Here is a 12,500-nt window from a genome sequence, read left to right as displayed (position 1 = left end):
GGAGTATATTTTTCTTTTAATTACTCCAAACAAAAATGTTGATTGGATAAATTACCTGCATTACAATGTCCAAAAACTTGGAAATTATACCGAACAGGGATTTGTGGCGATAAAGGAACAATTGGCAGCCACCAGTCTTATGGCGTTCCAGGATCGCATAGCAGTTGATATGCTGCTTGCGGAGCAAGGGGGCATGTGTGCAATGTTTGGAGATCAATGTTGCACCTTCATACCGAACAACACGTCACCCGGTGGGTCCCTCACCCAAGCCATATGTGGCCTGCAGACCCTCAACCGCAATATGAAGAAGCATTCTGGAGTCAGAGAATCCGCCTGGAGCTGGTGGCATAAGCCCTTTGGATTTGGCCCAATTTGTTGCATTTTCCGTAGCCCTTTTTGCTACGATTTTGACATTATGTGGGTGTTGTATTATTCCCTGCTTAAGATCTTTGATAAGCCGACTTATGACCACTGCGATTGCCCCTACAAATTCTAAATTGCATGAATTATATCCCCTACTAATGAAACGTGCTGACAGCAGCAGTGAATTAATGGAATAAAGCTGAAAGGAAGTTTTATTAAGGCGATCATGTGCAAATTTATAATATAGGGGGGAATGTTGGAGTAATCATTATTATAAATGTGTTTGCAATGAATATAAAGCCTTATAATATACATGCTTACTATATTAATCAATATATTTGCTTATTAGGAATAGTAATGCTCATCCTAAATGTGTAACTATATTAAACAATATATATATATATATATATATGTGTTGATCGCTTTTATGTTAGAGTTGAATTAATATGTGAAGACAAACGCTTACGCCAAGGTCGCCCTCCAGGACAGCTGGGTCCAGCGAGAGATACAAGTTCGCAAGGACATAAAACAATACACTGAGTTCTTGCTCCGAGGACTGAGTACTGGAAGATACACCTCAACCCTTTCCCCAGATGCAAGTTCGCAATGAAGATCGGTGAAGGACGCTTAAATTGTTGTTGGCTCAGCGGATGGCTATCAATCAACTCGCATATTTGTTTTTCCTTTGTGACGTTTGATATGGAATTGTTTTGTTTCTTGCTTACGCAATTGGATCGATTACTCGCATATTGTTTTAATTTGTGACGCTAGGTTGACGCTAGGTTTGCTTGATTATGGAATTGTTTTGTTTCTTGCTTACGCAATTGGAATCGATAACCTTGTAATTGTTTTGATTTGAAGCCTTAAATGGGCAGGACATAATGCCGCTCTTTAGAATAATCTTGTGGGGCGAGCGGCCGGATGTATTCTCTTCTTGCAAGAATTAAATGATGATGTGACTACAGATGCCTTTTTTATTGAAAGCTGAATTGGAAAAACCTAAGGATAAACCTACAATTGGATGAACCTAACAGAGAGAGATCGAGAGAGAGAGATCGAGAGAGAGAGAGATCGAGAGAGAGAGAGATCGAGAGAGATCGAGAGAGAGAGAGAGATCGAGAGAGAGAGAGAGATCGAGAGAGAGAGAGAGATCGAGAGAGAGAGAGAGATCGAGAGAGAGATCGAGAGATCGAGAGAGAGATCGAGAGAGAGAGAGAGATCGAGAGAGAGAGAGAGATCGAGAGAGAGAGAGAGATCGAGAGAGAGAGAGAGAGAGAGAGATCGAGAGAGAGAGAGATCGAGAGAGAGAGAGAGATCGAGAGAGAGAGATCGAGAGAGAGAGATCGAGAGAGAGAGAGAGATCGAGAGAGAGAGATCGAGAGAGAGAGAGAGATCGAGAGAGAGATCGAGAGAGAGAGAGAGATCGAGAGATCGAGAGAGAGAGATCGAGAGAGAGATCGAGAGAGAGAGAGAGATTGAGAGAGAGATCGAGAGAGAGAGAGAGATCGAGAGATCGAGAGAGAGAGAGAGATCGAGAGAGAGATCGAGAGATCGAGAGAGAGATCGAGAGAGAGATCGAGAGAGAGAGAGAGATCGAGAGAGATCGAGAGAGATCGAGAGAAAGATCGAGAGAGATCGAGAGAGAGATCGAGAGATCGAGTTCGAGAGAGATCGAGATCGAGATCGAGATCGAGTTCGAGAGAGATCGAGATCGAGAGAGATCGAGATCGAGAGGGATCGAGATCGAGATCGAGAGGGATCGAGATCGAGATCGAGAGGGATCGAGATCGAGATCGAGAGGGATCGAGATCGAGAGGGATCGAGATCGAGATCGATCGAGAGAGGGATCGAGATCGATCGAGAGAGGGATCGAGATCGATCGAGAGAGGGATCGAGATCGATCGAGAGAGGGATCGAGATCGATCGAGAGAGGGATCGAGATCGATCGAGAGAGGGATCGAGATCGAGATCGATCGAGAGAGGGATCGAGATCGAGATCGATCGAGAGAGGGATCGAGATCGATCGAGAGAGGGATCGAGATCGAGATCGATCGAGAGAGGGATCGAGATCGATCGAGAGAGGGATCGAGATCGATCGAGAGAGGGATCGAGAGAGGGATCGAGATCGATCGAGAGAGGGATCGAGATCGAGATCGATCGAGAGAGGGATCGAGATCGATCGAGAGAGGGATCGAGATCAATCGAGAGAGGGATCGAGATCGATCGAGAGAGGGATCGAGATCGATCGAGAGAGGGATCGAGATCGATCGAGAGAGGGATCGGGATCGAGATCGATCGAGAGAGGGATCGGGATCGAGATCGATCGAGAGAGGGATCGAGATCGATCGAGAGAGGGATCGAGATCGATCGAGAGAGGGACCGAGATCGATCGAGAGAGGGATCGAGATCGAGATCGATCGAGAGAGGGATCGAGATCGATCGAGAGAGGGATCGAGATCGATCGAGAGAGGGATCGAGATCGAGATCGATCGAGAGAGGAATCGAGATCGAGATCGATCGAGAGAGGAATCGAGATCGATCGAGAGAGGGATCGAGATCGATCGAGAGAGGGATCGAGATCGATCGAGAGAGGGATCGAGATCGATCGAGAGAGGGATCGAGATCGATCGAGAGAGGGATCGAGATCGATCGAGAGAGGGATCGAGATCGAGATCGATCGAGAGAGGGATCGAGATCGATCGAGAGAGGGATCGAGATCGAGATCGAACGAGAGAGGGATCGAGATCGAGATCGATCGAGAGAGGGATCGAGATCGAGATCGATCGAGAGGGATCGAGATCGATCGAGAGAGATCGATCGAGAGAGGGATCGAGATCGAGAGAGATCGATCGAGAGAGGGATCGAGAGAGGGATCGAGATCGAGAGAGATCGATCGAGAGAGGGATCGAGATCGAGAGAGATCGATCGAGAGGGATCGAGATCGAGAGAGATCGATCGAGAGAGGGATCGAGATCGAGAGAGATCGATCGAGAGAGGGATCGAGATCGAGAGAGATCGATCGAGAGAGGGATCGAGATCGAGAGAGATCGATCGAGAGAGGGATCCAGATCGAGAGAGATCGATCGAGAGAGGGATCGAGATCGAGAGAGATCGATCGAGAGAGGGATCGAGATCGAGAGAGATCGATCGAGAGAGGGATCGAGATCGAGATAGATCGATCGAGAGAGGGATCGAGATCGATCGAGAGAGGGATCGAGATCGATCGAGAGAGGGATCGAGATCGATCGAGAGAGGGATCGAGATCGATCGAGAGAGGGATCGAGATCGATCGAGAGAGGGATCGAGATCGATCGAGAGAGGGATCGAGCTCGAGATCGATCGAGAGAGGGATCGAGATCGATCGAGAGAGGGATCGAGATCGATCGAGAGAGGGATCGAGATCGATCGAGAGAGGGATCGAGATCGAGATCGATCGAGAGAGGGATCGAGATCGATCGAGAGAGGGATCGAGATCGATCGAGAGAGGGATCGAGATCGATCGAGAGAGGGATCGAGATCGATCGAGAGAGGGATCGAGATCGATCGAGAGAGGGATCGAGATCGAGATCGATCGAGAGAGGGATCGAGATCGATCGAGAGAGGGATCGAGATCGAGAGAGATCGATCGAGAGAGGGATCGAGATCGAGAGAGATCGATCGAGAGAGGCATCGAGATCGAGAGAGATCGAGAGAGATCGATCGAGAGAGGGATCGAGATCGAGAGAGATCGATCGAGAGAGGGATCGAGATCGAGAGAGATCGATCGAGAGAGGGATCGAGATCGAGAGAGATCGATCGAGAGAGGGATCGAGATCGAGAGAGATCAATCGAGAGAGGGATCGAGATCGAGAGAGATCGATCGAGAGAGGGATCGAGATCGAGAGAGATCGATCGAGAGAGGGATCGAGATCGAGAGAGATCGATCGAGAGAGGGATCGAGATCGATCGAGAGAGGGATCGAGATCGATCGAGAGAGGGATCGAGATCGATCGAGAGAGGGATCGAGATCGATCGAGAGAGGGATCGAGATCGATCGAGAGAGGGATCGAGATCGAGATCGATCGAGAGAGGGATCGAGATCGAGATCGATCGAGAGAGGGATCGAGATCGAGATCGATCGAGAGAGGGATCGAGATCGATCGAGAGAGGGATCGAGATCGATCGAGAGAGGGATCGAGATCGATCGAGAGAGGGATCGAGATCGATCGAGAGAGGGATCGAGATCGATCGAGAGAGGGATCGAGATCGATCGAGAGAGGGATCGGGATCGAGATCGATCGAGAGAGGGATCGAGATCGAGATCGATCGAGAGAGGGACCGAGATCGATCGAGAGAGGGATCGAGATCGATCGAGAGAGGGATCGAGATCGATCGAGAGAGGGATCGAGATCGAGATCGATCGAGAGAGGGATCGAGATCGATCGAGAGAGGGATCGAGATCGATCGAGAGAGGGATCGAGATCGATCGAGAGAGGGATCGAGATTGATCGAGAGAGGGATCGAGATCGATCGAGAGAGGGATCGAGATCGATCGAGAGAGGGATCGAGATCGATCGAGAGAGGGATCGAGATCGAGATCGATCGAGAGAGGGATCGAGATCGATCGAGAGAGGGATCGAGATCGAGATCGATCGAGAGAGGGATCGAGATCGATCGAGAGAGGGATCGAGATCGATCGAGAGAGGGATCGAGATCGATCGAGAGAGGGATCGAGATCGAGAGAGATCGATCGAGAGAGATCGATCGAGAGAGGGATCGAGATCGAGAGGGATCGATCGAGAGAGGGATCGAGAGAGGGATCGATCGAGAGAGATCGATCGAGAGAGGGATCGAGATCGAGAGAGATCGATCGAGAGAGGGATCGAGAGAGATCAATCGAGAGAGGGATCGAGATCGATCGAGAGAGGGATCGAGATCGAGGAGAGATCGATCGAGAGAGGGATCGAGATCGAGAGAGATCGATCGAGAGAGGGATCGAGATCGAGAGAGATCGATCGAGAGAGGGATCGAGATCGAGAGAGATCGATCGAGAGAGGGATCGAGATCGAGAGAGATCGATCGAGAGAGGGATCGAGATCGAGAGAGATCGATCGAGAGAGGGATCGAGATCGAGAGAGATCGATCGAGAGAGGGATCGAGAGAGGGATCGAGATCGATCGAGAGAGGGATCGAGATCGATCGAGAGAGGGATCGAGAGAGATCGAGAGAGGGATCGAGAGAGATCGAGAGAGGGATCGAGAGAGATCGAGAGAGGGATCGAGAGAGATCGAGAGAGGGATCGAGAGAGATCGAGAGAGGGATCGAGAGAGATCGAGAGAGGGATCGAGAGAGATCGAGAGAGGGATCGAGAGAGATCGAGAGAGGGATCGAGAGAGATCGAGAGAGGGATCGAGAGAGGGATCGAGAGAGGGATCGAGAGAGGGATCGAGAGAGGGATCGAGAGAGGGATCGAGAGAGGGATCGAGAGAGGGATCGAGAGAGGGATCGAGAGAGGGATCGAGAGAGGGATCGAGAGAGGGATCGAGAGAGGGATCGAGAGAGGGATCGAGAGAGGGATCGAGAGGGATCGAGAGAGGGATCGAGAGAGATCGAGAGAGGGATCGAGAGAGATCGAGAGAGGGATCGAGATCGAGAGAGATCGATCGAGAGAGGGATCGAGATCGAGAGAGATCGATCGAGAGAGGGATCGAGATCGAGAGAGATCGATCGAGAGAGGGATCGAGATCGATCGAGAGAGGGATCGAGATCGATCGAGAGAGGGATCGAGATCGATCGAGAGAGGGATCGAGATCGATCGAGAGAGGGATCGAGATCGATCGAGAGAGGGATCGAGATCGATCGAGAGAGGGATCGAGATCGATCGAGAGAGGGATCGAGATCGATCGAGAGAGGGATCGAGCTCGGGATCGAGCTCGAGATCGATCGAGAGAGGGATCGAGATCGATCGAGAGAGGGATCGAGATCGATCGAGAGAGGGATCGAGATCGATCGAGAGAGGGATCGAGATCGAGATCGATCGAGAGAGGGATCGAGATCGATCGAGAGAGGGATCGAGATCGATCGAGAGAGGGATCGAGATCGAGATCGATCGAGAGAGGGATCGAGATCGATCGAGAGAGGGATCGAGATCGATCGAGAGAGGGATCGAGATCGAGATCGATCGAGAGAGGGATCGAGATCGATCGAGAGAGGGATCGAGATCGAGAGAGATCGATCGAGAGAGGGATCGAGATCGAGAGAGATCGATCGAGAGAGGCATCGAGATCGAGAGAGATCGAGAGAGATCGATCGAGAGAGGGATCGAGATCGAGAGAGATCGATCGAGAGAGGGATCGAGATCGAGAGAGATCGATCGAGAGAGGGATCGAGATCGAGAGAGATCGATCGAGAGAGGGATCGAGATCGAGAGAGATCGATCGAGAGAGGGATCGAGATCGAGAGAGATCGATCGAGAGAGGGATCGAGAGAGGGATCGAGATCGATCGAGAGAGGGATCGAGATCGATCGAGAGAGGGATCGAGATCGATCGAGAGAGGGATCGAGATCGATCGAGAGAGGGATCGAGATCGATCGAGAGAGGGATCGAGATCGATCGAGAGAGGGATCGAGATCGATCGAGAGAGGGATCGAGATCGATCGAGAGAGGGATCGAGATCGATCGAGAGAGGGATCGAGATCGATCGAGAGAGGGATCGAGATCGAGATCGATCGAGAGAGGGATCGAGATCGAGATCGATCGAGAGAGGGATCGAGATCGAGATCGATCGAGAGAGGGATCGAGATCGATCGAGAGAGGGATCGAGATCGATCGAGAGAGGGATCGAGATCGATCGAGAGAGGGATCGAGATCGATCGAGAGAGGGATCGAGATCGATCGAGAGAGGGATCGAGATCGATCGAGAGAGGGATCGAGATCGATCGAGAGAGGGATCGAGATCGATCGAGAGAGGGATCGAGATCGATCGAGAGAGGGATCGGGATCGAGATCGATCGAGAGAGGGATCGAGATCGAGATCGATCGAGAGAGGGACCGAGATCGATCGAGAGAGGGATCGAGATCGATCGAGAGAGGGATCAAGATCGATCGAGAGAGGGATCGAGATCGAGATAGATCGAGAGAGGGATCGAGATCGATCGAGAGAGGGATCGAGATCGATCGAGAGAGGGATCGAGATCGATCGAGAGAGGGATCGAGATCGATCGAGAGAGGGATCGAGATCGATCGAGAGAGGGATCGAGATCGATCGAGAGAGGGATCGAGATCGATCGAGAGAGGGATCGAGATCGATCGAGAGAGGGATCGAGATCGATCGAGAGAGGGATCGAGATCGATCGAGAGAGGGATCGAGATCGATCGAGAGAGGGATCGAGATCGAGATCGATCGAGAGAGGGATCGAGATCGAGATCGATCGAGAGAGGGATCGAGATCGATCGAGAGAGGGATCGAGATCGATCGAGAGAGGGATCGAGATCGATCGAGAGAGGGATCGAGATCGATCGAGAGAGGGATCGAGATCGAGAGAGATCGATCGAGAGAGATCGATCGAGAGAGGGATCGAGATCGAGAGGGATCGATCGAGAGAGGGATCGAGAGAGGGATCGATCGAGAGAGATCGATCGAGAGAGGGATCGAGATCGAGAGAGATCGATCGAGAGAGGGATCGAGAGAGATCGATCGAGAGAGGGATCGAGATCGAGATCGATCGAGAGAGGGATCGAGATCGATCGAGAGAGGGATCGAGATCGATCGAGAGAGGGATTGAGATCGATCGAGAGAGGGATCGAGATCGATCGAGAGAGGGATCGAGATCGATCGAGAGAGGGATCGAGATCGAGAGAGATCGATCGAGAGAGATCGATCGAGAGAGGGATCGAGATCGAGAGGGATCGATCGAGAGAGGGATCGAGAGAGGGATCGATCGAGAGAGATCGATCGAGAGAGGGATCGAGATCGAGAGAGATCGATCGAGAGAGGGATCGAGAGAGATCGATCGAGAGAGGGATCGAGATCGAGAGAGATCGATCGAGAGAGGGATCGAGATCGAGAGAGATCGATCGAGAGAGGGATCGAGATCGAGAGAGATCGATCGAGAGAGGGATCGAGATCGAGAGAGATCGATCGAGAGAGGGATCGAGATCGAGAGAGATCGATCGAGAGAGGGATCGAGATCGAGAGAGATCGATCGAGAGAGGGATCGAGAGAGGGATCGAGATCGATCGAGAGAGGGATCGAGAGAGGGATCGAGATCGATCGAGAGAGGGATCGAGAGAGGGATCGAGATCGATCGAGAGAGGGATCGAGAGAGGGATCGAGATCGATCGAGAGAGGGATCGAGATCGATCGAGAGAGGGATCGAGATCGATCGAGAGAGGGATCGAGATCGATCGAGAGAGGGATCGAGATCGATCGAGAGAGGGATCGAGATCGATCGAGAGAGGGATCGAGATCGATCGAGAGAGGGATCGAGAGAGATCGAGAGAGGGATCGAGAGAGGGATCGAGAGAGGGATCGAGAGAGGGATCGAGAGAGGGATCGAGAGAGGGATCGAGAGAGGGATCGAGAGAGGGATCGAGAGAGGGATCGAGAGAGGGATCGAGAGAGATCGAGAGAGGGATCGAGAGAGATCGAGAGAGGGATCGAGAGAGATCGAGAGAGGGATCGAGAGAGATCGAGAGAGGGATCGAGAGAGGGATCGAGAGGGATCGAGAGAGGGATCGAGAGGGATCGAGAGGGATCGAGAGGGATCGAGAGAGGGATCGAGAGGGATCGAGAGAGGGATCGAGAGGGATCGAGAGAGGGATCGAGAGAGATCGAGAGAGGGATCGAGAGAGATCGAGAGAGGGATCGAGAGAGATCGAGAGAGGGATCGAGAGAGATCGAGAGAGGGATCGAGAGAGATCGAGAGAGGGATCGAGAGAGATCGAGAGAGGGATCGAGAGAGATCGAGAGAGGGATCGAGAGAGATCGAGAGAGGGATCGAGAGAGATCGAGAGAGGGATCGAGAGAGATCGAGAGAGGGATCGAGAGAGATCGAGAGAGGGATCGAGAGAGATCGAGAGAGGGATCGAGAGAGATCGAGAGAGGGATCGAGAGAGATCGAGAGGGATCGAGAGAGATCGAGAGAGGGATCGAGAGAGATCGAGAGAGGGATCGAGAGAGGGATCGAGAGAGGGATCGAGAGAGGGATCGAGAGAGGGATCGAGAGAGGGATCGAGAGAGGGATCGAGAGAGGGATCTAGAGAGATCGAGAGAGGGATCGAGAGAGATCGAGAGAGTGATCGAGAGAGATCGAGAGAGATCGAGAGAGGGATCGAGAGAGGGATCGAGAGAGGGATCGAGAGAGGGATCGAGAGAGGGATCGAGAGAGGGATCGAGAGAGGGATCGAGAGGGATCGAGAGAGGGATCGAGAGGGATCGAGAGAGGGATCGAGAGGGATCGAGGGATCGAGAGAGAGAGGGATCGAGGGATCGAGAGAGAGAGGGATCGAGGGATCGAGGGATCGAGAGAGAGAGGGATCGAGGGATCGAGAGAGAGAGAGGGATCGAGGGATCGAGAGAGAGAGAGGGATCGAGGGATCGAGAGAGAGAGAGAGGGATCGAGGGATCGAGAGAGAGAGGGATCGAGGGATCGAGAGAGAGAGAGAGGGATCGAGAGAGAGAGAGAGGGATCGAGAGAGAGAGAGAGGGATCGAGGGATCGAGAGAGAGAGAGAGGGATCGAGGGATCGAGAGAGAGAGAGAGGGATCGAGGGATCGAGAGAGAGAGAGAGGGATCGAGGGATCGAGAGAGAGAGAGAGAGGGATCGAGAGAGAGAGAGAGGGATCGAGGGATCGAGAGAGAGAGGGATCGAGAGAGAGAGAGAGGGATCGAGGGATCGAGAGAGAGAGAGGGATCGAGGGATCGAGAGAGAGAGAGGGATCGAGGGATCGAGAGAGAGAGAGAGGGATCGAGGGATCGAGGGATCGAGAGAGAGGGATCGAGAGAGAGAGAGAGAGGGATCGAGGGATGGAGAGAGAGAGAGAGGGATCGAGGGATCGAGAGAGAGAGAGAGGGATCGAGGGATCGAGAGAGAGAGGGATCGAGGGATCGAGGGATCGAGAGAGAGAGAGAGGGATCGAGGGATCGAGAGAGAGGGATCGAGGGATCGAGAGAGAGAGAGGGATCGAGGGATTGAGAGAGAGAGAGGGATCGAGGGATCGAGAGAGAGAGAGAGGGATCGAGGGATCGAGGGATCGAGAGAGAGAGGGATCGAGGGATCGAGAGAGAGAGGGATCGAGAGAGAGAGAGAGGGATCGAGAGAGAGAGAGAGAGGGATCGAGAGAGAGAGTGATCGAGAGAGAGAGGGATCGAGAGGGATCGAGAGAGAGAGGGATCGAGAGAGAGAGGGATCGAGAGAGAGAGAGAGGGATCGAGAGAGAGAGAGAGAGGGATCGAGAGAGAGAGAGAGAGGGATCGAGAGAGAGAGAGAGAGAGAGAGAGGGATCGAGAGAGAGAGGGATCGAGAGAGAGAGGGATCGAGAGAGAGATCGAGAGAGAGAGAGAGGGATCGAGAGAGAGAGAGAGAGAGGGATCGAGAGAGAGAGAGAGAGAGGGATCGAGAGAGAGAGAGAGAGAGGGATCGAGAGAGAGAGAGAGAGAGGGATCGAGAGAGAGAGAGAGAGAGGGATCGAGAGAGAGAGAGAGAGAGGGATCGAGAGAGAGAGAGAGAGAGGGATCGAGAGAGAGAGAGAGAGAGGGATCGAGAGAGAGAGAGAGAGAGGGATCGAGAGAGAGAGAGAGGGATCGAGAGAGAGAGAGAGGGATCGAGAGAGAGAGAGAGGGATCGAGAGAGAGAGAGAGGGATCGAGAGAGAGAGAGAGGGATCGAGAGAGAGAGAGGGATCGAGAGAGAGAGAGAGGGATCGAGAGAGAGAGAGAGGGATCGAGAGAGAGAGAGAGGGATCGAGAGAGAGAGAGAGGGATCGAGAGAGAGAGAGAGGGATCGAGAGAGAGAGAGAGGGATCGAGAGAGAGAGAGAGGGATCGAGAGAGAGAGAGAGGGATCGAGAGAGAGAGAGAGGGATCGAGAGAGAGAGAGAGGGATCGAGAGAGAGAGGGATCGAGAGAGAGAGGGATCGAGAGAGAGAGGGATCGAGAGAGAGAGGGATCGAGAGAGAGAGGGATCGAGAGAGAGAGGGATCGAGAGAGAGAGGGATCGAGAGAGAGAGGGATCGAGAGAGAGAGGGATCGAGAGAGAGAGGGATCGAGAGAGAGAGGGATCGAGAGAGAGAGGGATCGAGAGAGAGAGGGATCGAGAGAGAGAGGGATCGAGAGAGAGAGGGATCGAGAGAGAGAGGGATCGAGAGAGAGAGGGATCGAGAGAGAGAGGGATCGAGAGAGAGAGGGATCGAGAGAGAGAGGGATCGAGAGAGAGAGGCATCGAGAGAGAGAGGCATCGAGAGAGAGGCATCGAGAGAGAGGCATCGAGAGAGAGGCATCGAGAGAGAGGCATCGAGAGAGAGGCATCGAGAGAGAGGCATCGAGAGAGAGGCATCGAGAGAGAGGCATCGAGAGAGAGGCATCGAGAGAGAGGCATCGAGAGAGAGGCATCGAGAGAGAGGCATCGAGAGAGAGGGTTCGAGAGAGAGGGATCGAGAGAGAGGGATCGAGAGAGAGGGATCGAGAGAGAGGGATCGAGAGAGAGGGATCGAGAGAGAGGGATCGAGAGAGAGGGATCGAGAGAGAGGGATCGAGAGAGAGGGATCGAGAGATAGAGAGGGATCGAGAGAGAGAGAGGGATCGAGAGAGAGAGAGGGATCGAGAGAGAGAGAGGGATCGAGAGAGAGAGAGGGATCGAGAGAGAGAGAGGGATCGAGAGAGAGAGGGATCGAGAGAGAGAGAGGGATCGAGAGAGAGAGAGGGATCGAGAGAGAGAGAGGGATCGAGAGAGAGAGAGGGATCGAGAGAGAGAGAGGGATCGAGAGAGAGAGAGGGATCGAGAGAGAGAGAGGGATCGAGAGAGAGAGAGGGATCGAGAGAGAGAGAGGGATCGAGAGAGAGAGAGGGATCGAGAGAGAGAGAGGGATCGAGAGAGAGAGAGGGATCGAGAGAGAGAGAGGGATCGAGAGAGAGAGAGAGATAGAGAGAGAGATAGAGCG

This window comes from Stigmatopora argus, chromosome 20, assembly GCF_051989625.1.
Source record: "Stigmatopora argus isolate UIUO_Sarg chromosome 20, RoL_Sarg_1.0, whole genome shotgun sequence".
In the NCBI taxonomy this organism is placed as follows: Eukaryota; Metazoa; Chordata; class Actinopteri; order Syngnathiformes; family Syngnathidae; genus Stigmatopora; species Stigmatopora argus.
This window is presented reverse-complemented; position numbering follows the sequence as displayed.